Consider the following 27,587-nt stretch of genomic DNA (forward strand, 5'->3'; position numbering starts at 1 on the left):
ACGCATTATAGGCATTAGCTAATATTTAAATAAATATGAGATACTTGAACCATTTGTTAGCTAATTTTATGCTTAAAAAACCATAACTCAGTCTGTTAAAAAAAGCGCACCAAATATATTTACCGAAAAATTATTACCAATCACGTAAACTTCCTAGAAACTTAAGCGTATTGCGATTTGGCATTGTTACCACAAACTGAGGTGGCATCACACATCTCTGTTAGTTTCATGGCTTCATATGTGTGATACTCAACAAATGTAAGGCGATAACACCGATTCGCATCAGAGTATCATGACTTTAATGCTTTTAATTTGTGTATTGCCTGTTTATATATATGTAGTGTTACCTTTCAAAAAAGATCAAGAAGACATGTGAACGTTATGATCAAGTGCTCACCGCCACCTAACTACTTCCCTTGATACCTTCCAATTAACCTAAATTTGTTAAGTTGTGCGTGGTTTAAGCAGTAGTTTTCTGTCATGCACTGACATTGCGTAAACCACACACACATGCAACATTTATATTACACATTTGTCATTTAATGACACTCCCTTTTTGTTTTGACATTCATTCAAATTTAATTGAAGCTTCTTTCACGATGAAAAAATCAATGGTAAACTCGAGTTTACACAATAAAAAATAAAAAAATATTTCATATGGAAGAATTTGTACATTTCTACACCTTAAGTTTCAAAAACTAAATGATTTTACAGCATTATTTTCAATCAAATTTGTTCTAAACGCTATGACTATTCATCAAGATTAAAGCATTTATGTTTCCAAACTTGTACATTGATATCTTATTTTTGAAACCCTTATTTTATAAACGTTTCACAATAATTTTTCAATCAGAGCAGAACATAGCTGAGCCAAATTACTATGGAAATAGAGCTCAGTAGATAAAAACTAGGATAACGTTAATTCATTTTTCCAACGCAACATTGAGTTAAAGTTTTGCGTGTGAGGCCAGAAACGGCCGTTCTTCGAGTGATTCCATGAATCACTGTTACTACACGGACTGTGGCGGCGTAATGGCGGCCTCGCGTGTGCACGGAGGGAGCGGGCCGCCTGCAAGAACGGTAACCCGCAGAGCTGCAGTGCCCCTCGGGCTGCCTACATCTGCAGGCGCTGGCAAACATTCACCGCGGACAAGGAATGCGGGGAAACCACATGAAACAATTCTGAGGGAACGTCAGGCAACAGTTTCTGCAAAGTTAAAAGTTTATGTATTTGTATAGTCATATAACGTTCTTTTCAAACTTAGTTACATTTTTAACAATATTAAGAGATAATAACACACATCATGAAAAGATATAGTTTTAAAAGCCATAATATTTATGGATTAAGTTCAGTAAGGTCAGATTGAGCGTAAAATTACATGTTTGTCCTAATAAATGAAACTGCATTTTAAAGACATGATTTAAAGATGTAAAGAGTTAAGTATACAACTGAAACAATTTCAGAACATAAACAATAGTTTTACTATCTTTTGATGATCTTAATAATTCAGCGAAAGATACGTTTTTTATTTATATTTGGGTAAAACTAATCTGGGGACCAATAAACCATATTATTATTTCACAGAAGTGGTATTATTGTTCGCCAAACGACATCTCTTAGCTTTAATGCATACATACGCCATTGCCGTTTTTCACTGTATGTCATGAAAATTTCCGAAAATCAAAAATTAATAAATAATATGAAGATAAATAATTCACAGAAAACAAGACTGAATCAGCGGACCAACGGAACCAACGAAGACATCTCTTAGCATTCTTTTTACCAATGTGTAAGTGTTATGGGTAGGCTGTGCAAGAAAAAAAATTGCAAGTAAAAGCACCACACTATTGGTTGACCATATGATTTTATATTGAAAAAAATAATGTAACGTTAACGTTATCATATATTGGAATGCATTATAGAACATTTGAACTAATTTTAAATGAAACCTTAGCATAGCAATGGATAAAAAGGCTCATCATTAATGACATTAAAATATTTTTAATAATAATTTTATTTACAGTATTTTCCACACTTCTGGTGCAAAAGAAACAATCTGCCTTAAAAATAAAACAAATACCCACAATTTAAAACATTATTTTATATATTCTTTTTTTTTAATTATTGGTGATAAAAATATTCCAGTCTCTTATAGTTTTGAAGATTGAAATTGAATACTGGAATAGTATAAACATAAATCTTAGTATTCATAATAAAACTTAAAAATCTTTTAAAAACCAACAATGTTACAGTTTTCTCTTATCTATGCTTAACCAAAATGTTTCTGCTAATGTAATTTATTCTGTTTGAAATGGGTGAGTCATCAAAATTTATAGACTAAGCACAAATTTCTTAAATACTTTAACATATCAATACAAATAACATCCAGGAATGACACTAAACTCTGATCATCCAAATGAATCGTGATTAAGTTATGGTGATCCGCCCATTTAACCAGTACGTATGTTCCAAGCAGAATTTCTGTAGTATTGTGTCCATGATACTTACAGAGAAAGGCAAGATTTAAAAAAAAATATTTTTTCATGAATTAGCAAATTTAAATTTAAATAAATTACATCTGACATTTAAAGAAAAATAACGGAATTTTAAAACGAAATTTTTATGTCTCTATAATTAACAAGGTTATTATATATTCTGAAAATTATTTTACGAATTATACATTTTTAGTAAGTCTATCCTCGCTTAATTTAGTTTCAAATATGCCACATTAGTCGATGAAATATTATTTTTCAACTTGAATGTTCAAACATATTTAAAACTAGTGAAAATTTTAAAACATATAAGACGTTCCACTGTAGCTTAGAACCACTTTTTGTAATTGATAACATTTTGCAAACAATCACAGCGAAACAATTTAAAGAACGCAACATATAAAACTTAAATTGCAAGCTTGCTTTCCTAGATATTTGCTGATAACACGAAATCTCAGCTAACATCGATGCCTTTGGTGATTTACTAACATTAACAGCATACTGACCAAAGAACTTAAAACTTTTTAGGTTGTTGAAAATATATCTGGCATGGGAACTGTAAAATAAATTTCTAAGTTTATGAATAGAATTTTTATAAATTTCTTTAACATTCAGCTATTTGGTTCATTTCTTGTATAATTATTTCAAATTAATAAGATTTGGCTCTCCATGGTAACACAGATGTCAAATGAAATAACGTTCTGAATTCTGTATGTGAAACATCTGAATTTTAAACTTTTACTAAATCGGTAAAACTATTTTGGTTAATATTTAACACTACTTTAAAAAATCTTTTAATAAGACTAATTATTTATGAGTCTAAATTCCCACACTCAAATAGTTATTTTCACTGACTAATTCTATATCATCCAATGATTTGGATTCGCCAGTCAAAAGCATTTTATTAATTTATATAAGTTATTCAATTTTAAGTTATTGATAATAATTTGAGATTCGGCCGTTTTTTTTTGATAAGCTACATAAACTTAAATGCCTTTTCTATCATCATGTCAGTTGTAATTATTCATTTCCTGATTTCTGTGGGCAATAAATGTAATTTTTTCTACTGCATAGTGTTTTTTTTTTGATTACTCATTAGCCAATAATGGTTTTCAGTGATCAATGTTTTCTTGTAACTTGTAATTTACCATGGTTTGGTTTTAAAATAAACCGAATTGACCTTTGATCAAATTCGGCGTTATATACACATCTAAAAAAAAATACTACTACTATTTTAGCCAATATTCCTACACCCTTGAAAACATTAAAAGAAAAAACTCATTTTTTTGTTTTGTTAATGTTTAAGTGGCTTTAAGGACGCTAATACAGAGTTTGTAACGCATGAATGCTCACCACTTTCGCGCGACGTTGACAACCGGACATGTGTGTTGATGAAGCTAAGTCAAAGTATTTTAAAAATGTAAACACAGTTTGCTTAGGTACGTGGATTTGAGACACCAAACTAAAAGTTTTTTAAACCTTTTAAAAGCGTAGATGGGGTGGCTGCATAATTTTTTTTAAATTAGTGTACATTCAAATGTTTTATTAGTTACCGCTGCTAATCCGGCCCAGATTTATCTTATCATTTGTGATCTAGCACAATGCTCTGCAGTGTAACACTTACTTCAGGGTCATCGTGTAGCCAATATATTACTCCTATTTTGGGTTGGTCTGCACTTTTGACGTAAAGAGAAGCCAATTAAATTGTTTTAGAATTTTTTTATCAAAATTAGAAAAATAACAAATTTTTATGTTTAATTATAAGTGGATATCAAATAATTGTAGCTAAATTTTAGTTAAAATTTTTAGTATTAAATTTTGGTGAGTCTATGATGACTGAAGATTTAAACATGTGTAGGATTATTTTTGCGTCTAGTTCGTTACTCAAAAGATACATATAATTTGTAGTTTTTCAAAACTGTTTTTATATTATTAAGATAGGTTTCTTAGGACCTCCAAAGTTATTCACCCCAAGGAAATTATTTCCTGGTTCGTAAGTAATTGTTCTGCAAGTGAATGAATCTCATTGTAGATTATGGACGAAGAAGTTCTTTGGAGGAGCTATAGAACTTTCTCAATAATGTTAAGTGTCACGGTGTTCGATTATTGTTGAGAGTTATCGTGTTTATAATTCCCGCTCCGAATTATTTATGACCAAGAACCCGTGGATACCACGACTAAAAGAAAATAGTCCTCTGACATACGAAAATACTGAGAAGATTAACGCGTTAGCTTTACACGTGCAACAATGCTAAGCCAATTAACGATTACAAAATAATTTAATGTATAATAAAACCATTTTAAAGGTTTCATGCTCTCTAAATATAATTTTCAAATTTAAATTTCATTGTATTTTCACAACATGTGCTTGATAATAAAAAAAACTTCCTTTTTGTGTTTACTTTAAAGGCTCAGTGGCTGTAATACAACACAAAATGTTTACGGATATGTTGAAAAGAAATTGTGGGTTGGTGACTGAGCGAATGGTTTTTGACGTAAGCCAATTACAATCCACTTGTCAGTTTTATTCAGTAAAATGATATTTATGTCAATATTTTTGGAAGTCTATTTGAATATTCACTCTGTTTGGTTTTTCGTGGATCACTATGTATTTAATTATTTTTGTGCAAGTCTTTATATATTTAATATTTTTTTCAAGAATATCGGCATTTATATAAAAATTTAAAAAATAAAACTTACTGTTTGTCTCAATATTTAATGACACACAAATATTCAGAAATTACGTGGGTATCTAATTTTCTACCAAGTTTCATACTTTCTTGCAAAATTCAGCAATATAACATTCTCTACATAAATATTCATATTTCCTCAAATACATTAATGATCACTCATTGAATTAATTAATTTCTTACTATTTACCTTTCAAATTTATATAGAGTGGGTATAAGATTGTAACAGCCAAATTCCTTTCACAATTACATTTTTGTAGAGATTTTGTGTTGCGTTATAATTATAAAACGGATTTTATAGCCTGTTTGATCTACTAGAATTAATTTTAAACGGCATTTGCACAAATCATTAAACCATTCAAAACATCGTTTAAAAATCACTGTATGGAGATTTGTGAATAAAGGAATAAAAAACATCAGTGATGTGATCTAATAAGTTTAGAAGGAAAACCAGAAACCTAGTTTAATGAATTTATTCCTACACAAAAATAAATGTGTGCCTTCGTGATTTCTGAAATATTCCAAGAAAATTTTCGGGTTTATTTGAATAACATTCCCTTTAAGAATATTAAAGTAAATAATGTAAGCCTCACAGTTTACGGAATAAGCGTTAAGGACATAAGTCGTTTGGCACACACAGTATTAATGAAGGCACAGTCACGTATGTGTGATGACGATATAGTGTATAGTACAACACTTTTAGCTTTGCAAGAGTTTCAGTGAATCAATTGTTGAATAATTCATTACTATAGCCCATCCCACTCTTAGATTGCAGTACACGGCTTATGGCGCGCGCTGTTGCCAAATCTCTAACACATTACGAATTTCAGGAGATGCGTGTCTTTGTAATTTGGATCGAACAAGAAGCATTTTAAGAAATCAAATTGTAATTTAAAATATTTTATACTATTACACATATAAATTTGTAATAATGCCACTTTTATGTAAATTTCAAATAAAAACTACCTATTGTAGATGAAAATTTCTTATAGTTTTCTTTTCTGTTCTAAAAATCCCATATATATATATATATATATATATATATATATATATATATATATATATATATATAATTATATATATATCACATTTTAATGGGCCCGATAAATGCCGTATTTTTGGACAAGTCATGTCCAAAATGATAAATAAAATACGGTAATGTAAATTCTCGGTCGAGAAGTTATGGGAAAAATCCGAACAATTGGTTCGAAATGGGGAAGATTTTTTTAAAAACAGAAAAATCGCAACAACTCCCATAATATGAATAATATCGAATCCGTTTTAACGTATGATAACTCGGATTACCTAATTCCTAAAAATGTTTTCTAAATACATTTTTGATACGACCAGCCATAACTGCATGGGTTCGAAAAAAATTTTCACCGGACAAAAAAACGTAACTGCCTTAGTAGACACCTTATCAAATCTGTTTAAATTGTTTGTAATAATATCATAGTTATTTTCCAAAACTTTGTCTAAAACAATGTTTGATAAGATGCTTGGTGTTGAGAAGGATAAAAAAATAATTCAAAATTTTGTACCATGATCGCTATTGAATTCCTTCGTATTTATTTCATACAATTTACATATTATGTTCAAGAATCGATTATAATATTTTTTGTTGACTAAGGAAGCAATGTATTTGAAATTGCTTGTAGGACAGAACCCCACTTATCTAAACACACGACCCTGTTTCCTCTTACGACGGCAGCGCGCGCTCTTGTACTGATAAGACACATCTTTAACAGCTATTTCCACGGAAACTGTAGAAGCAATTGAGATGGGGCTGCCTTTAAAAACTAATTCAATTCATTGTGAACATTTTTCTCGCTTTCGTCCCCCATCTATCTTTAATAGAAATTTTTTTTTTCCGCGGGTCAACTTTTTGATGTTTCAGTTTGTGAGAAAATGCATTTTAATATATTAAAAAATATATTTAAGTGAAACCTGTATACAGTTTTTGTCTTAACATTTGTTCGGTGGCGTCCTAAGGCATTAATTTACTAATAAAAAAATCTGAATGAAATACACATGTAGGTTTTCTTTTTTTGATGTGAAACATATCGGAATACTTCAAAACAGTTCGCAGCGAATAAGTTATGTTTTTTAATTTTTTCGGACACTTAAAATATTGTTAAGTATTTAAAATAAGCATTGCCTGATGCGTATTTTGATTCTATACAATATGAAAAAAAGCTTGGTCCAAAAATTAAAATTTTAAATTTCGTTTGATATTTGGCAACAACGCACGAAGAAACAAGGACAGTGCTAACGGCAATCGGCGTGTGTTAGAGAGAGAGAGAATGCGCCCATATACTTCCACACTGCAATCTAAGAGTGGGATGCTCTATAGTGATTGAAATATTCACAGCATCGAATCACTAAATTATATATGTAGTAAGGACAACGAAATCACTGGTTTGTTTGAATGCCAGTCTGAAAAGCACGTAATGTTTACACAGAGTGTCCTGACAGTTGTACTGATGAGGTTATAGCTCGGCAGTAAGTCTGCCCGGCGACCCCCCTTGAGGTGGGTTGAAGAAGGGGGGGGAGGTGACGCCCGATCGCCGCGGCTGACGGCTGACCTCTGACCTATCCGCGCGCCGCACGATACGCCGCGCGCGGCCGGGTCAACGAGCAGGCGATACAGCAGTCCGTGGCTGTAACTGCCTCGCCTTTGACAGTTCTCCCAAGCAGTACCAACTGCTACTTGCAAATAACATGATGATTGTTCACGAACAATGACGGCAACGTGAAGTTGTTTACAAACACTGCAGACAGATATCACTGGTACCAGTTTTAAGAGCAGCTTAATTGAAACCAATTGCATGAACATACTATATTTTATCAGCAGAAAGGTCCGTGCGTTAGATGGCGTCCTGAGTTGGCATTTATGTAGGTTTGAAAGTGACACGGTTATGCGCAGAGTACTTCCAGCATTGTAACAGGCTACTAACTGTGAACTACCGACACGGTGTTCGTGAAATCGAGTCAGGCCGAGGTTGGAATCGAAGCCACGACCACGATAACATATCGCGTATCAGCGAGCGCGGACACTTAAAACCCTTTTTTCCCTTAATTCTTGATACACACTGTTACGAACGCAGACAGGACCGCGACACGCGCCAGGTTCGGGGCTGGCTGGCGGCCCTGCACGGCCACTGGCGTCATGCTCTGTGTCACTTTGTATTCACTGACGTAAGGAATGCCACGCGTGCCTGGCCGAATTACAAGGGTCGTCGCTAACCCCCTTCAAACCTCCCCTCCCCATGACTGGCGCATCGTCCTGCCTAGCGCGATTATATATCGCTGAGCAGCCTTGGGAATTCCACGGGCCCCCGCGCGGAGTGGCGTAAATGACGCCACCCTTCTTGACTGTTCGGGCGTCGGATCGTTCCGGGATGACGCGACTCATCACAGCCGCTCTCGTCGGTTCTGGAAAGACAACCCAATAGACTTGAACAGCGACGCCGGCCTCCGTGGAAGTCCCGAGCGAGTTCCAAGCGAGTCACGCGACAGTTCCGGAGTTCCGAGAGTTCCGAGAGTTCCGCGAGCGAAGGGAAGTGCGACTTCGGCGAAGAGGGTGAGAAACACCCCTCCCCCTTTCCAAGAAAGTTGTGTGATGTGAAGCAACGGGATCGAGAGTGCGATCGAGTAGCGCTAGGCTGTGTGTGTGTACAGGCGCGAGGTAAGGGGCGAACCAGTGTTGAGTCTAGCTCCAATGAGGATTGTGAACTGCGGAAATTGACAGAAATTGAGCGACTTTAGAATATATATTTTTAAGTGCTAGTGTTTTTTTGGTCGGGGTTTTTGAAGAACAATTGTTTATTGATTATGTAAATATTAGTAATTAATAAAACTGTGACAAATCCTAATTGGGCTATCCCTTATGAACCAAGTTCTCCCAACATAAGTCATAACGTTTGGTGTCAGAATTGGGATAGCCCCAATTAAATTACTTACGAATAGTTAATAGAGAATTAGGAAAAAATAATTAGAGTTAGATTTTATGTATTAAAATTAGTGTTGGGAACTGTAGTTAGTTTGAGTGTAGTTTTAGTAAAGTTAGTGACAGTTTTCAGTTTAAGTTTAGGTTAGCTCTTAGGTCAAATTACAATGTAGCTCGTTAGACAATAGTGGTAATGACAGACTGGTAGTGTATGTGGACCAGATAGATGACTGCGTTTTTTGTGTAAACAAGTATTTTTGAACATAATTCCTGTGCCTGTAACTTTATTATACTGCTGAAACGTTCAGTGACTTTCAAGGTAGAAATTTCTAATTATTTTATTTCTCAGGGTATTATTGTGTAGGTAGGTACATGTTACGTTTCAAACCCAGCCTACTGCATGGTACATGCACTCGAGTTAATTGATTTATTTTACTTACATATGTGTGTACTATATTAGCTTCACACGATAAAAATATAAAAGAATGCATTTGGGTTGTTACTAGAATTTAACTATTGTTACATTTTTCATACGCTATGCCATTTGTGCATTTTCAATCAAAAATTTGAAATTATTTCGCATCCGAAAAGATTACTCAGCCTACAGTTAACAGTAGAATTGTATCCTTTTTAGATTATTTATCGTCTCTTAAAATGTGAAAGATTTAAAGTAACAAGCACTGTGTCACCTGTCTTTTTTAAGTATGTAAACAAAATAAGTTTCTGTACAAGTTTCCCTCATTTCAACTGCGCCGACCTACTCTGCTGAGCGCAGCTGTACGTGCACACACGTGTGTGTCCAGGCTAATTGTGAACGGGAGCTCCTTGGAAGCTGAGCTGCTCCTTGGCTCGCACGTGCAAGCATCACGTTCATCACTGCCCTCCACACTAGGTGGTGACTGTAGAGCTCGCGCTAAGCTGGTGAATCTAGGCAACTGCGCCGACTAACTCTGCTGAGCGCAGGTGTACGTGCACACACGTGTGTGTCCAGGCTAACTGGTACTGGGAGCTCCTTGGAAGCTGACCTGCTCCTTGGCTCACACGTGCAAGCATCACGTTCATCACTGCCCTCCACACTAGGTGGTGACTGTAGAGCTCGCGCTAAGCTGGTGAATCTAGGCAACTGCGCCGACTAACTCTGCTGAGCGCAGGTGTACGTGCACACACGTGTGTGTCCAGGCTAACTGGTACTGGGAGCTCCTTGGAAGCTGACCTGCTCCTTGGCTCACACGTGCAAGCATCACGTTCATCACTGCCCTCCACACTAGGTGGTGACTGTAGAGCTCGCGCTAAGCTGGTGAATCTAGGCAACTGCGCTGACTAACTCTGCTGAGCGCAGGTGTACGTGCACACACGTGTGTGTCCAGGCTAACTGGTACTGGGAGCTCCTTGCAAGCTGACCTGCTCCTTGGCTCGCACGTGCAAGCATCACGCTCATCACTGGCCTGCACACTAGATGGTGACTGCAGAGCTCGCGCTAAGCTGGTGGCTCCAGGCAACTGCGCCGAGGGATCGGTCGTCATGCTTGTTCGTAGCGTTGTGTTGCGAGCGTCGAGTCAGCACATTGGTTCCAAACTCACTGTGCATAGACGCTGCGACGAAACACCAGCAACTTATATCAAGGCGTTAAAACCAGGTTTTAGTGTAACTAACCCATGACATGTACTGACCCATTGTATTACATTATCACCATAAAAGAATGTCCTAGATGTAAATTTTAACAGTATAAACTGCCAGCGTTTTAGACTGTTTGTTAAAGGTCACAATTAAAGAGTAACTTAAACAGTTTAAGATTAGCGCAAACGCGAGTACTTCTTTGTTTTTGTTTTTTTTTGCTTGCCACGTCTCCTGAGCTTAAATCGTTTTGTGTTCTGCAATTTTCTAAGAGTGAATCTGAAATTTAATTTCGACATTACTTTCGGTTAACCTTTAATTTGTGATCCCCCATTAACAAAAACATCCGTCGATGGTATAGGCAATTCGAGACGACAGAGCTCTTTATTGCAGGCCTTCACGTTTTCCTGACATAACGCCATGGTGGGCTTTATAAAAGATCGTTTCTACGTTCGGACGGTCCTTAATGATTTTCCGGAGTTGAGATACAGATTTGAGAAGGCTTTCATTACTCCGGTCTTGTTAACCAAAGTTTCAGAAGAATTGGATTTAAGATTGCATGTGTGAAGTACAACTAAGTGTGCACATATTGAGCACTTGTAAAAAAATTAATAACTAGGTCATTTTACCTTCAATTTGATGTACAATTTGTTGCAAATGTACTAAGTTAAACTGTTATAATATACCATTGGAACTGGGATATTTTTGTATGGACACTCTGTACAATATCCCAGTGAAAGTCCGGCTCAAATCCGCTTTCAGGACAACCGCTTGAAGAGTTTGCCGAAGCCTGAGTTTTGAGTGGTTATCGGGAGAAGTTTCCCTGCAGAGAGCGGAAACGGTGACAAAACTGGCAGCACTCCAGTCGGCGAGTGTGATTCGTGTACACGGTGCTTCACATCCTGGCGCCACGTGATTGGCGCTGTTCACGGCACGAGCCTCGCATAAACAGAATAGCTGATAAATTCCTGGCGAGGTCGTCGTTTGGGGACGTCCTATCTGTCAGTGGTACAGCAGTAAAACAGGGCAATACGCCCCCCCCCCCCCGCTTTTTTTTTCGTTTAACCCTCCCACACCCGCCAGATACTTGGCAGCTTATTCTGTTGGTATTTTTATGAGCTCGTTCGTTTCTTTTACTGTATTTTTGGTTTTTACGATTCCAGTTTCAGCCTAAGCGTCGATATACACTTTTCCCCTTGTTTTATTATAAATACCTGTATTACAATGCATGTGATGTTATACGGCTACAGCCTGTGTAGGTTCGGATAAAATGTAGCATTTTTCTGTCCAGTAGAAGGTTCTTAGGTGATTCCATTCCCTCCGCCCCCTCTTTCTAACCAAATTCTCTACATATGCTACTTTTGATATGTATGTAACGCTAGCATTGCATAGTGTAGTATTTTATCTGAATAATTTATTGTTAGATAAATACTAAGTGAATAAATGTACATTTTAGGACATTAAATATTTCTACTGTGTTGACAAAAGCATACAAATATATTCCTTTAATGAAAGTTTTTATTTACAATTGCAAAACCATACATGTGCATGTAATAAATATGTTCTTGCAAAATGGTTCAAGAATATCCTGTATTCTCATTTCGTACAAAAACTCAAACTCTATAGAACGACCAATATCATCAAACTGGTTTCAACATTTCTTAGGGAACCTAGATTACAAAATATACAATAAAAGCCAAGCGACCTATATTATAATTTAAGAATGTTTAACTATCTTCAGATTTAAAAAGCAAAGGTACACAAAAAATATAAAAAATAATTGCTAAATAAATTTTAAATATGCAACAAATCGAACGAAAGAACTAGTTTTTAAATTAGTTTATGGCTGAAATTCATAATCTCCAATAGCATTAAAATGCATAAAGATGGAACAGCTGAAGTTTGATGCTGTTTTCCTCCAAGACCAATGTTTAAATGGCCTACAAATATCACCTTTTTCGAAGAAAATATTTGTCCACTTTACAATAAATGACACAAAATATTTCTCTGCGTGAAGCTCAGGCCACGCATACATATCATTAGTTGACTCTCTTTCCATTGTGCTGTAAAATAAAATTCCTACATAATTGTGATTATTATTTACAGTTAAATGCAATAAATACATTCTAACAGTAGTTTTATATATAACTAGTTGCAGTACCCGGCGTTTCCCGAGCTGAAAACAGGGTGACGGGGACTTTTTTCGATATCAGAAGTAGACAGTAATTGTCTCCTTAATTTAAATGTTAAATGTGCGAAATAATTTCTATCAATAACAGAACACGGTTGAACTATATATCTAAAAATCGATGGTCTGTATGTAATCCAGTCTTTATAAAGCAATTAGAAAAAAAATGGAAAAATGAAAGATTACTGATATTTAAAAATTAAATTACCTACTTAATGCTCGGTATGCGTTGCAGTGTCTCATTCAATTTTTCTTTGTAATTGGTTTGAAGTAGGTACACATAGACAAAGCATATCTATATATCTCTAATTTATATATATATAAATCACTTTCTTCATATATACAGCTATATATATATCTATATATCTACAAATATAAATCTATATGTCCCACTATCTCTATACATCTCCTCTATATTATAATCTCTATACCGCATTATGCCTCTATATAGCTATATATATCTTCATATAACTCCATTTAAATCTCTATACCTTGCTCTATCGTTCTGTCTCCGTTTATCTTACTGTGTACACACACACACATATATATATATATATCACTCTATCTATCTCTGTCTCTCTTTTATATTTAATTCAATTCAATTGTGTCATGCATGTGCACTCATAACAATGAAAACAGACGAATACCACTATACAATATGAAATAAACACATTTACTGAAACGAGTCGGAGGCTACCTATTGTTTATAGCACACACGAACTGAAATGTCACTGTTTTTAATTTATTCAATTCAATTCTGTGAATTATCGATGTTTCTATTAAATTAATTTCAATTCTGTATTGTGTATGCACTCATACGCCAAAGCACACAAACTGCCGCTAAACTATATGAAATACACCCTTTGTTCAAACGATTCATGCGCCACCTATTGCCAAATAGTTGTACTAAATCAGAAACCTTCGCAGGCATGCGCATAACAACTCACCAAAATTTCGCAATCGGTTAGATGGTATAGGAACGCATACGGGACCACGGAACGAAAATTCAAGACGTGACAGAACAAACGATAGAGCGTTTAAATTTCAAGGCAACGCCATCTATTTAAGAAGTTCAAAACTGAACGGTTATTAGCGCTGTTAGTTCGCTAGATGCCACAAGCTAAACTAAGCGGTGGTTCTCACCAAGGAGAAGGATAGGAAGATGCCAAACCTTGCTACGTGTATCACCTTGTCGCAGACATAGAGAAATGACACACACTCACTGTTTGTATGTCTATAACCTATGATTTCTGTTATAAAAAGGAATTTACCCCTTTTTCTCTCCATTAGAGATGGAATTTCATAGTAATATGTATGGTGCCTATTAATCCATGTTATGAGCTAGCTGTGTGCCAAATCTCATTCAAATCCGTTCAGCGATTCGGGCGTCAAGGAGTAACACACAAAAATTCGCTTTTATAATGTTAGTAGGATTATGTTTTTTTAATGCTTGTTATTTTCTTTAGTTCACTTTGTGCAGTATCATGATCTCTATGCACACTCTCCTCTTTTGGATTTTAAGGAAGAAATTAACTATTGATATTGAAAGCTACATGTGTATTTATTATAATATATCATATCCACCGTTTTTCTTCATACACGAACTTAAAAAATTCGATTGGCCATACCTAGCTACCTACCAAATTTAATGAAAATTAATTAACAGTTCGAAATTTATCGTCGGGCAGTCACATACAAAAATTCATAGGTGAACTCGAGGTGGAATAGGGTAGCGGGGCAGAACGGTATTTAATATTCGCCTCCGTTGTAAAGTGTTGTAACCTATCGGAAGTTTTTAAGACTACAACTAGTGCTCCTGCATCGCTGAATGCCATTTCATTGCTTAGCGCTGTGTTTTTTCTAGTTTATTTAGTTTTGTTATTAGTTGCCATATTTTAAGGTAATCTTTCGTAAGGTGAGTCCCAAACTTCATAAGTATTTATCTAATTTAAAGTAAGTATAAATAAAATATATTTTAATAAACACTCTAACATATTAAGTTAGGACAGAAAGTGGTATGATAGTATTGTTATCTGCTTGTACTTCCATGTATCTGGAACACAATATGGTGGGGTGGAACGGCGTGGTAAACCTCCATGTGTCTACTAAAGTTTGTTCGTAGACAATGTTACGCAACCTATGCCGCGTGCATGGAGTGTGACTTAGCGCCTGCGCCAGTGAGGAGGCCGCCCGCAACGCAGCGACGAGCAGATCGGAGCCGCTCGGGCAGCTTCGGCTAGACTCGTCTCCGCGGGCTGGGTCATGAGCGGCGCTCTAGATGGTTCCAGTTTGTTATCGGCTGAGGTTCTGGGAGTTTATACACCCCCACTTGGAGAACTAGAGAGAGTTCTCGCTCCTAACAACATGTCGTGACGTCGGAGTTACGTCCGAGGGAGACCTGCCCGACCGCTACATCGTCAAACTCGCCCGCTGTCGTCTGCCAGTCGCCGCCACTTTGCCTCGGTAAGCCCTGAGTGAGAGACGAGAAGTCAGATGTTGCTGAAGTGATTGTCAGCAGCAATTGCGACTTAGGATTTTCAGAGACGGCCGGTAAAAGTGGTAATTAATATTTGTCGGGACTTGAAACTTGTATGTATGTGCTCTGGACATACAATAGTGTGTGGTGTGTGGCAACAGTGTGGCTGGGAGCGACGTGTGTTTGAGCGAGGGAAATTGTCCAACTTTGATGTGGACTTCGATTTTGGAAGCTGACAGTGCGTTGCTGTAGACATACGTAAAACACCGTTAATGAAGGACTTAGCCTGTTAATGACTTCTGGACTTGTGTTTCTTACGACGCCCTACTGCTGCAAACGTATGCTAATAAATTGCGTGCAGTCTCGTCTGAACAAGTCATCTTGGGTCTTGGGTGCCATAAAATATTGAACAGCCATAATTGCACTGTGCTGATACGTGCCTGGAAGCTGCAACGCGAGCCCAAGAAACGGGTGATTTCCGCGGATTACTGAAGGCTACTCGCTGTCCACTCAGCGAGTTCGAGGCATGACGAGTCTACCAAACTAGAAGACATTCGTCCGGCCCGGCAAGGCGAGTAAGAACGCACAAGCATACCGCAATCTCCGCGGGTATTCTATACACTGCCAGTCCCTCCACATAATTATACAATGAAGTAGTCAAATTTAGAAACACGTCTTTGAATTTTCTTGTCAAAGTGTGAAATGGACATGAATCATTTTTAAGTAATGTTTGGTACCTTTGTTTTTGAGTTATTTTAGTATTAACGCTCAGTAATACATTTCCTAAACCACGCTTGTAAACATAGAGCTTATAAAGAGGTCATTTATTTTTTATTTTACCGTACTCTTATTTTACTTAGTGTCTGTTGGTCTTATTCTTTGGTGTCACGAACATTCTTATAAGTCAACACACTACGCCTTGACATATTTATATTCTAGTAAAGTTAACACTATACCTAACTCACAATAACGAGTTGTTTGCTTGTCACAAGAAATTTTGTAGCTACAATTTTTTACAGCGTACATGAGCGAGGTTTATTAAGTGACTATCTATGTAGCCCATGCAAACGACTACAACTATAGCCATACACCCTCAGTGTATTAAGGCTATTTATTTTGGTCGTAATTTAAGGCTTATATTTATGTTAGTTATTTTGTTCACAGACTCCTCTAAGCTGATCTGGCTTTTACAAATGTGTTATGATTATCTAAGCTCAGTGTTTTTAATGCTTATATCATGTCATTACAGTGTGTGAATTATAAAGTGCTTATGTTCAATTAATAAATTGTTCAGTTAAACTTAAAGTTTCAGCATACTTACTCTGCCACCCCACTTTCCCTCTTGTTCCTCTGATTTTTTTTTTTTTCATTATTCAGAACAAAGGTTACAACAAAAACAGACAGCGTTTGTAATGATAATCCATGAACAATGCTGTTACAGAAATAAGTTCTGTTGAAATGGGCTACAAAATACTTGCAGCACAGTTTAGTGTGCTTTAATCAACTTTGAAAAAGTATTTAAAAAAATTATAAAGACTGTTATAGATAAGTAAGGCTAAAATTATGTGCCTGTTTTTTCCTTAATGTATTGGAAAATTATCTAGGAGATTATCTTAAAGACAAGTAAAAATGACTTTATGGTTTAACCATGAATGATCTACGCCTATTAGCATACCAGCTAGCGTAAATTTGGACGGTATGGCTTGAATGGTATGGCGGACCAAGATTGTATGAAAGGATTTCTGTAACCTCAGTAGTCGTTTGTGCTGCTATCGTGTGTGAACAACTTTAATCATTGAATAGCCGACTTACAACCGATTGTGTGGCCACTCATATCGTTATAACCCACCAATAGAAATGCATCCAACATATCTTCAACACTGCTGTACTTGTTGAGACAGATCAGAAATGTATGGGTTTCAGTTCACGCGAAGACGTTGGTGCAGTCTCAGCGTGTGTTGGCGCAACGTTTAGTTGAATGCTCCAAAAATCATTTTGACGTGACAACGTCTAATAAATCGATGAACGCCGGCTGCACGCACGAAAAAGTGTACCGTTACGCAGATTGTCCCGTTACGCGGTGTCCCTTTACACTCATTGTACGCTTGCGCCGCATCTAACTCTCTTCCACTCGATTGTAACAACCATCGATTTGACTTTTTCGAGGCACATTAAACTTGAAACACTCCCATTCGTTTCCTACTTTTCCTATCATCGTCCTATCCTTAACAGAATAACACAGACTGGAAGAAGTTAAATAGCAAACATGTATAAAAGTTATACTTAAAATAATCTCTTCGTTAAAGTAATAAACATATTTGAATTAATGAGTGCAAACAAAAGTAAATTTATCAATTAAATTGTAGATTTCATTTCACTCCTTCTTTGTATCCATACAAAATAGTGATAATTCAATAAAAATGATTCAATTTTATTCATAAAAGTATGCAATCATTTCATCAATGTTTTGTTATGACGTTGTCACGTTAAACTATCGTCCGTAAACCAACTTTACAGACACCCATTTTTTTTTTTTGGACTAAGATCATTTGATCGCGGGTCGAAGAGCAGAATTGTGCAACTGGCCACATTAAGAAAGGTAAAGGTTTGAGACGGATGGGAAACTGCGTTAGTGCCTGCCGGGAACTGCTTGCCGGCCGAGATGGCCGCACTCCGTCTTATCTTCGCGCGGCGCCGTCTCTCGTTAGCGGGACTCGGCAGTGGAGCTTCTGGCGGGTGATGAAGCGCGCAGACATGCATCACGAGCCCCCTGCAGCCCGGGGCTTGAAGGAGGCCGCTACTGCTCGCTGTCTGCTCGGCGAGTAGGACCTTCCCGCCCAGCCCTCGGACACCTCGCCCCTGCAGCCTGCCGGGACTGCAGCGCATCCCTTCGTATCACAGGCTCTCGAGTTCCTCTGAGTCGCGCTTGTTGGAGTGCTCTGCACCGGGTTGTCGATCGGCGGGAGGTTTTCTCCGGACGCTCCCAAAAAACCACAACTATCTTCTCAAAGGTCAAGCGTAAGAAGAAACCCTTTTCACCTAAAAAAAAAAATACTAACGCGACTAACAAATATGACAATAGGACGGTACAAGAAATAATGGGTAAGAGCTCCACTAGTTGGTAGGAATAGTTGACTTGAGTGTGGCTGATCAGAAAACGAAATGGGCTAAATTATATATTATAGGAATAAAAGTCACAGAATCTTTTAACTCCGCTCAATGAGGTCCGAACTAAGAAAGGATGTTATTGTGACTATTTATTTCAGTACAATGGATCTTACTTGCTTGGATATATTTATAAGCTTAACTGTTTTTTTAACCGGCGCATTTTCCATGCTCTGACGTTCATCTCGCTGTTGGGAAAATGACAGGAATAATGAAGGCAAATAATGTTGGTACTTTCCCTTAGCAGGATATTTGCCGTTAGGAGACACCTCGTAAAAATGTTTATAATATTAATTATGGTGTTACGTCATGATTTAATACACCAAAAACTAATATTTAATTGTTTATTCTTATTTATGCATTCATGCTTATGAACACAAAGACTAGTTTGGTTTTGTGATTGTCACCGGGTAGTAATACCCGAGAGCTTAAAATAAAATATGAACTGATGCAGCACTGAGAAAGCTTACCTATTTTTTTACTATAGAACCTCCCAAATTATATTCCGCGGTATACTGCATGTACAGTACACGAATTTCCGCACACAAAACGATTATGTAACATTAACTCAAAGAAACAAAAATATGTTGTGTACATAATGAGGTTCATGATGCAGAATCTGTCAATGTCAAATCTTACTTAACTCTATATTTACAAATATAGGGCAAATCAAATAAACTAAAGTACATTCAGAAGTAAAAAAGAAATTTACAGAAAAATATATTGAGATAAGTCTTGCCAGTAACAAACTGCAAATTTAATGACAACATATGATTCAAACAACTGGATTAAAAATATAATGTAACAAACATGAAAAAAACAGACATTGCACATCATAGCAGAATAGGAGGTTCTAGCAAGAAACATGAAAACCGTATGCATTAGTTTTTGATTTTACCAACAATTTTAGTGACATATTTTTGTCCATTGTCGTTTATATCGGTTTCTTCCCATACGGATTTAGAATTTTAGGATCTATGGCATATTTTTACCGACCGTTTCCTTTACTTTATTTGCTGTAAATCACTGAAAAATTAGAACAAATAATTTTATATTTTGTCAATTAAAAATTTATTACGTTCCAAAAATCAATATGTTGTTTTTTTTAGAGTGATACATTCGTTTATAGCTACAAAGTCTAAGGTTTGTAGTACTTATTTCCGAAGTTCGGACATTGGAATAAATATGGTGAGTGAGTCATAGCCTTAAAGTTCCAGAATGGTCATTCTAAATACGCAGTCTCCGTTAGGTTTTACCAAAAAAACTATATACTAATGGTGAACAGCGCTATACTTAACAACGCAGGTGGGTTTGTGAAAAATAACCTAACGTAAGATGTGTTACTGCAGATTAATTTTATCAATTAAAAATGATATTATGTATTTAATATTCTGGTGTCAAACAATTGAATTATTTTTTAATAAATTTGAAGCATTGGAGATTTATTTTCATCCCTCATTAATTTGTATAATATTAAATACGTTCGTCTAAGAGTTAAAGTTTTTTCGTTGTCATAATGTTGGTACCATATGTATCAAACAACTACATAGTTCATACTGGGCATAGTGTCTGCCATCTGTCGGACTGACATGAAAGAACGCCAGGTTTTTACAGAAAAATCCTAAAACTGTCCGTTATTAGTTCCTAGAGTATTTGGTTTTACGTTCTTAACAAGCTTCTTCAAATCAAATAAGTAAAATCCTTGTGCCTTAGTAAAAGCGTAAGTATTAATCAAGCCACACGTGCTGCGCACACAGAAAAATGAAATCCCCTCCGGCGCTGCCTAGTCATTTACCCGCCGCACACAACGGCGGAATGGATTTACAACCCATCCCGGGCCGAGATAAAGCGCCTACGTAGCAATCGATAGCTCGCCCGGTCGCCGGTTTAACGACCCGGCTCGTGACGTCACGCGGGCTGAGATCACACGATTGCAGTTATGGCTATTGGCTGCAGATACGGGCTCGCTCGGCTTGTGGACAGACGTTAGTCTACACCAGCAAACTGCTGGGTTGAACTCACACTACCGCAAAAATTACTGGGATCAATGCAACTGTAAACAGAAATTATATTTTGGACGAAAATGTTTTAAAATGCGTGTATATCAGTACTAAAGCATGTTCAAGGTCAAATTATAAGTGTAATTTATTCCTAATCCTAAAAGCCCGTTCTTAAGTAATCAACAACAAAATTCTTAAAGTGAGTATTAGTTATATAAATGAACATATAGATAAAAAAAACTAAATAAACTGCTTTTTTGAGTTGAATAAAAAAATAATAATTTAAGTTTTTGGCTAACAACCAAATAATTCACCACAACTTGGTATTAACTAAAAACGTGAGGATTTGGTATAATTTGTCTTAAATTTTCTATCAGAAAAAAAAAACAATATGATTTGTAATGGATTTTCTATCATTAATTTTAGGATATAGTCAAATCAAAAATTTTATTTTATAGTCATTTAGAAAATGAATATACTATATTAATAACCATAGTGAACATAAAATTAGCAATGGGGTGCTTCAGGGGCGCAAATCTGTAGGATTCACAAGTGGGTCCTGCGGAAAGTTACGGGCTTGGGTGGTGAGGGGGAGCGTGGCACGAGAATTTTGCTCGTGGGGTTAACCGACACGTGATATCTGGATTCTTTGTCTTTAAGCTGAAACTGCCCATATTTTTGCCTGCATACATGCAAAAATAAATTTTTATTTTATATATACGGAAAGTTTTTCATAAGACAAAGCTTTGAAAACAAACACGTTTCACAGTCACGCATTTGCTAGTGCAGGCAGCCCCCCCCCCCTTTTTAGTGAGTGGCTTCTTAATTCCAGGAGAAATCTGGGCCACTGCCCCCCACCCCTTCCCCCCCATCAAGGGCCGGTGGGTGGTTGATATCATTTGTCTTAAATTTTTTATTAATAATTTTAAAATAAAGTAATTATGTAAATGAAAAAAGGGAGCACCCCACGCCTTAAGTATACAGAGTTGTGTGCAAAACCTAACATTTAAATTTTATTTTTTTTTAATTTTTAGTTCATTCAACGATAAAAGTGGCTTTTTTAGTTTTTTAAACTGTAAGTTCATTTTATTCTTTTTAGTCTCAAAATAAAATTAAAATATTAAACACAAGTAATTGAAACAAATTAAAACTTCTAAATATGAGTGATTAAAGTATTTATTTGTAAGAATGAACTTAATATTAGCCATTAATGTTCACGTTATCTATTCATTAAAGCTAATGCGTCAACATTACATGAAACTTCTCTTGTTATCTTAGAGCAATCAAGTTCTTCAGAGACCATACAGTGACTTTACGTGACTAAGAGCTACATAAGCCTGTCCGGCAGCAAAGAGACGCGATCCCAAATAAACAACTACATAATCTACAGTGCAGCCTTGCATTTTATGCACGGTAAATTTCCAACTGAGTATTAATGACAACATTCGTCTTTCAGCAGTACCATAGATGTATTTCGCTGGAAACTCAATTGATATTTGTTTAATTATATGTACACCATCTGTGCCGAAATCAACACGGACTGATGGAATTCCGTATCAAACACTTGATCACGCCGGAAGAGTGGCCAGATGATTTCAGATGTAGTACCCATATTGCCATTAAAGAACCCCAGGCACATTTTCCACCATAATCCTACGTCGGCAAAACACTAAATTAAAAAGAAAATATTTTTAAAATTTTTGAAATTTGAGGGGAATTAGGCCCTCACTTACCCGGGTATATTTCCCAACATAACGCGACATTTTAGATCGGAAATACTTCAAATTGTATAAGCAATGAATTTAAATTTTTTTTAAACTTTGATTCATTAACCTTCCCCCCCCCCCTAGGGGCACAGTCGACCTCGGGGAAAATTTTCACCATGCTCGGACCTCATGAATACACACTACCCAAATCTCGAAAAAAAGGTTTTTTTTTTTTTTACTCTCTCAGGGCATCTCCACATGGCACTCGATTACCACATTTTTCACACATCACAGAGTTTCGAGATTCATTGAAAGGCCAGTGAAACATTTAATAATGACTCGCACTGAACGTGTGCACAAACATCTTGCAACATTATAAATATTTTGATTCTTATGAATGTACAACCACTTGGTCACAATATTTCTGATGTGTATTTTCAATGTTCCATAGCATATAAACTGGCTACAACACCTGCTGCACAGATATTTAATGTGTTTAGAGTTATTATTTATACCAACGTGTTTTAAATATTGGAGAATTTTCAAGTTTTTGATGCCGTCACAGCATGTGCGGTTGAGTGATGGGACACCATAAGTTTTTGCATCCTTAAATATCGATTTGACTGCTGCTGAAACACTGCACATGTTTAAGTCTCTTCTAGTGCTGTAGGTTCTTCCTGAAATCAAAATAGCGGAATATTCTAGACAACCAAATGGCGGAATGTTATATAAAATAAAATGGTAGTAAAAACAAGATGGCGGATCCATAATGGCAGCTGGGGTCAAGGTCAATGTCAAAGGTCAAGGTAAACGTAATGTAAGATGGCCACCATGACGTCAGAATCCAAGGTGGCGGTCGGCACCTCATCCTTAAGCCTGGCGCAGCAGCCCCCTTTTTATAATAATATTTTGATAAAAAAAGTCCTCTGAAACTAATGTCTTCGCCTTTTAAAAAATAATAATTTGGTATTAGTTAATATTTACCCTCATCATTTTTTCATAACGTGCACAAAGACATATAACATCAAAAATGTGTTTTCTTAAACAGGTTAGTCAACAACTTGTTGCTACAATTAAAATATTTACTTCGCTTAACAAATATTTAAATTTTAGATTTATTGAGCGTTGGTAAAATAACTGTCAAATAAATAAAGTTCGCTGAGATTTGTTTTAGATGATTTTTGGTAAACTGTCTGTCGGTCAAATGATAACTGATTTACTGCATGTTTGTTAAATGACTTTTAGTTTCAGTGCTGAGTGATTACTTGTCGGGAGAAACGACTTTAAATATGGTTATCCACCTCCTTATTAACCGGCCAGCAGAGGGCTTACCACACGAAGCATCATATTACACCCACTATTCAGAATAAATTCATAAATGTGATACTGTGTATCTCTTGAAAGGTTTGACTGGTCATTTAATGTTACAAATATGTCTCAGAAATATTTATGCTATTACAAGGAAGCAAAAAATACTTTAAATCATTTATATTTTTTTAAAATACAAAATTATATTTTGTAAAGCACGTAAAATCAAAATTGACAAGTTTTAAAATATATGTACCCACATTTTTCAGAAACCTCACCAAAAAAATACTTTATAAGATTGTTTCATATTGAAATTATGCGAGTATTACAGGTTAGGTTAATTTTTAACAGAGATGTTAACCCTTTAAAACCCTTTTAGGAATGTAAGTTGAGCCAACTATCAAAAGCCATCAGATAATTAATAAAAATACTGGAAACAGTTTCATTATACAGCGTTCTTAAACACGATGCCTCATGTAATGAAAAACTCATTGAGTGTTTAAAATCCTGACATGTCACCTTAAAATTAAACTAAACATTTTTGTTCGGTAACTAGTGTGGATAGTTCTTGCTGTTTTATTGAGCTTTTTAGCTTAATAAGTGGCAACTGCTTAGTACCTACCCCTTTGGAGTAAAACACATTCAGGATTTTCAATGCAGCTATGTTCACATTAGGAGCGACTAATATTTGAGTCTCGTCTCCTGACCGCTACAAATAAGACACGTCACAGCAGTCGGTGTGTTCCGTCGCAGTGGCGCGAGCACTTCAGGAGGAACTCGCAGACATGCAGCACACTTCATCAAGGAGAGGGTGCCACGAGCGCCCACCAAGCCATCGAAACTCCTCGACTCCTCATTTGCGTGTTTTCCGGCTTCGTCTCACATAACTCCACCCCTCCCGTACATGCACCCCTAAGGGTAAACAGGGAGAAAACTTCCACAAAGCAATTCCGAGCCAGAAGATTTACGTAGTAAACAAAATAAACCATATTATCCTAGGCTGAAAATCATAACCCTCCATTATGAATATCAACGATGAGTGGATTGTACAGCAATCTTACCACGTACAGGTCCAGTCCAAGGCTCAAGGCCCGTCCTGAATACGATCAACAGACAAAGGAGCCACAGAAATACAGTTTACTTCTGTTCCGTGTCTCTACTCCCGGCGGGAACTCCCGCAGTGAGCGCTGTTCGCCGCTGCGGCCAGGGGGCGCAACTGAACAGGCGGAAAATGGTCACTAGGATTACTGTGCGGTTCAGAAATGCCAACATTAAAAATTAAGTATATAATATACAGAAAACATAAATTTGTATTAAACAAAATTATTTTAAAAAAGTCAATTTACGGACATTCTTGGTTCACGATTTATGGAATGGTGTATTAATGGAGTGGCGTATTGAGTATAAATGTCACAATATTATACAATGGACAAATTTTCCATAATGTTGAATTATATTGGTAGCTGCCTCGTGCACGGGAGCAGACGTGTGCAATGTGAGTATTATTTGCAACTGAATGATTTTGAACACACATACTTAAGGGCTATGCAGTTTTTAAGTTTTACAACTAAAGATAAAGAACTTTAACATTGTGTTTTGGTAGTTCCGTATAGGGAACAATATAATCTGAAATATTTATGGTGAATTATTCCCAAGAACGTACAAAAGAAAAATCAACGTAGCCAACATTTTCTTTCGAAAAGTGAAAGACATTGAGGTTGTTAGGTTGCCGGTAAAAACAGCACAGTTCGCTGATTTCTGAATAATAAAAAAGGGGAGCATTAGTAATAGCACTGAATTGTGACCCTTATTTACATTTGTGTAGTACACGCGCTGCGAACCTGCCACCCACTGGTGTTTGGTGGTCAGCCACCCCGCAGCAGCCGCATCTGTGCACTCGAGGCCACGAGGAGGGACCGAGGGCGTGCCGCGGTGTCGCTCGCCTGCACTGTTGGACAGCAGTGAGTCGCAGTAGGCAGACAATTAACATTGCTCATTAGGCATGCGTGAAAAGTACGCTTATATTTAAATAACGCAAATCATGAAATTTACAGGTTACAATATATGTAACAATAAATAAATAAATAAAATGTGAAATATTTGTAAAGTCCTCCACGGAATGGAAATGTGCGGTTCTTATAAAAGCCGTAAAATTATACAGAGGTGGGCTGGGGGCGGGAGCCGGGGGCGGACACGGGTAATGACCGGCGGCGGGCGTGAAGCCCCGGCCGGCGAGCAAGAGGGCAGATAGATGTGGCCGCGGCGGGCCCAGGCCGCCAGCTGACGTCACAGCCCCGCACTTGCAAGCACGTGACGGTTCGAGAAACTCTTTCAATACAAAGTACCTGAACCATAGTTTCCCATAACTTACTGGTTGCATGGTTAGGAACGTTACCAAATGTTTCTAACAGTGTACATTTGAAAAAAAATATTAGCAATTATTAAAATAAATACTTTTTTAGACGCGTTATGAAAAAAAATTATGAAAGTGAATTTCTACGATTTGCGAGCATCACGTAACGAAGTTTTAACAATTAGAAGGAAAAAAAGCTACTTACAAATAAAAATTTTATACGTGCTTATTAATAATATACTTTTGTGACTATATTGTACACTATATTGGTCTATATCATTAAAACATGTATTTATTGTGAATATTTCTCATATAAATTGTGTCTTTAAACTTTTTCAAGTAAATTTTTTAGTGTATTTATATAAATGAGTTTATGATCCCAAATGTATGATTTATTATTTAATAAACCATGAAAATTAATCAATTAGATTAAACATTTAACATATAGAGTGAGTTTAATTATTAATTAAGATTAATATCGATTATTTTACTAATGTAAATAATTATTTATACACGTGGATATTATAATACTGACTATTGAATTTTTATTCAATTTTTTTTTAATTTGAAGGAATAAACTTTCCTATCCGTATTTATAATATAACTACAGTCTTTTTATTATTATATTTGTTTAATTATTTGCATGTAAAATTAAAGTTGGTTTTGTACTACGCAGAGTATGTATAACCTTTAACGCACGTGATTACATAAATACAAGCACCCATTTTTTCTTTAATTGGAACAGTTTATACTAATGTTACAGTAAATAAACTTTCCGTTTTTTTTTTTGTAACATAAGTAATTGCCGGATACATAATATAACACATTACTTATGTTAATGCGAATCGGGTTGTGTGTATATATATATATAAAAGTAAAGAGATATATTGATTAATTTTCAGTTTCCTTCACAGCCAATGACTGCCTCCACTCGCGGTTGTAGTGGTAGAGTGCTCTAGGTTCACCATCGATTCTAAGGCAGTTTGATGGAAGTGGCTGTGAATCTGTTTTTATTTTGTTTTAGTGAAACTAACCTGGAATATAGTAATTGGTAAACTGAAATAGCAATAGTAAAAAGTAATCCCAAGTTTAAAAATATGTTAGAAAAATGGCATTACAACTTGATTATATATAGTATCCATCCTAATCTTAAAATGTCCCGAGAGATTAGTGATAGGAACGTGAACCAAATCTTACCACAAGGATTATTTTTTTACATTTTTAATAACATTATTATATTATAATAATCTTTAATCAACTCAATGGCTTAAGGTTTGTTTGTAGGAAGTATTGCATAATGATTTCAATAACTTATGGAAAAACTAATTTACACACATATACTTAGTTGTATACTATGTGTTTTAAAATAATTCAGGTTAATATTTTAGTAATGCCATATAAGTATACTTTGTAACATGGCTGGAAACTTTAAAGTATTAACTGTTTAATGAGTTTAACAATATAGTAGCATTTTAATAATTATCTTTGTTTAAAAACCAAGTAAAAAACCGGGTTTCAATTAGACTGCGTTTTAGTTTAAAAATACCTGAAAGATAGCGCCACGTTGGTAATTCTTTAAAGAACCAATAAAACCAATATGTTTGCCCAACACAATTTTCCTGGCTAATAAATTACAGGTATTTTT

Source organism: Bacillus rossius, assembly GCF_032445375.1.
Source record: "Bacillus rossius redtenbacheri isolate Brsri chromosome 4 unlocalized genomic scaffold, Brsri_v3 Brsri_v3_scf4_1, whole genome shotgun sequence".
NCBI lineage: Eukaryota > Metazoa > Arthropoda > Insecta > Phasmatodea > Bacillidae > Bacillus > Bacillus rossius.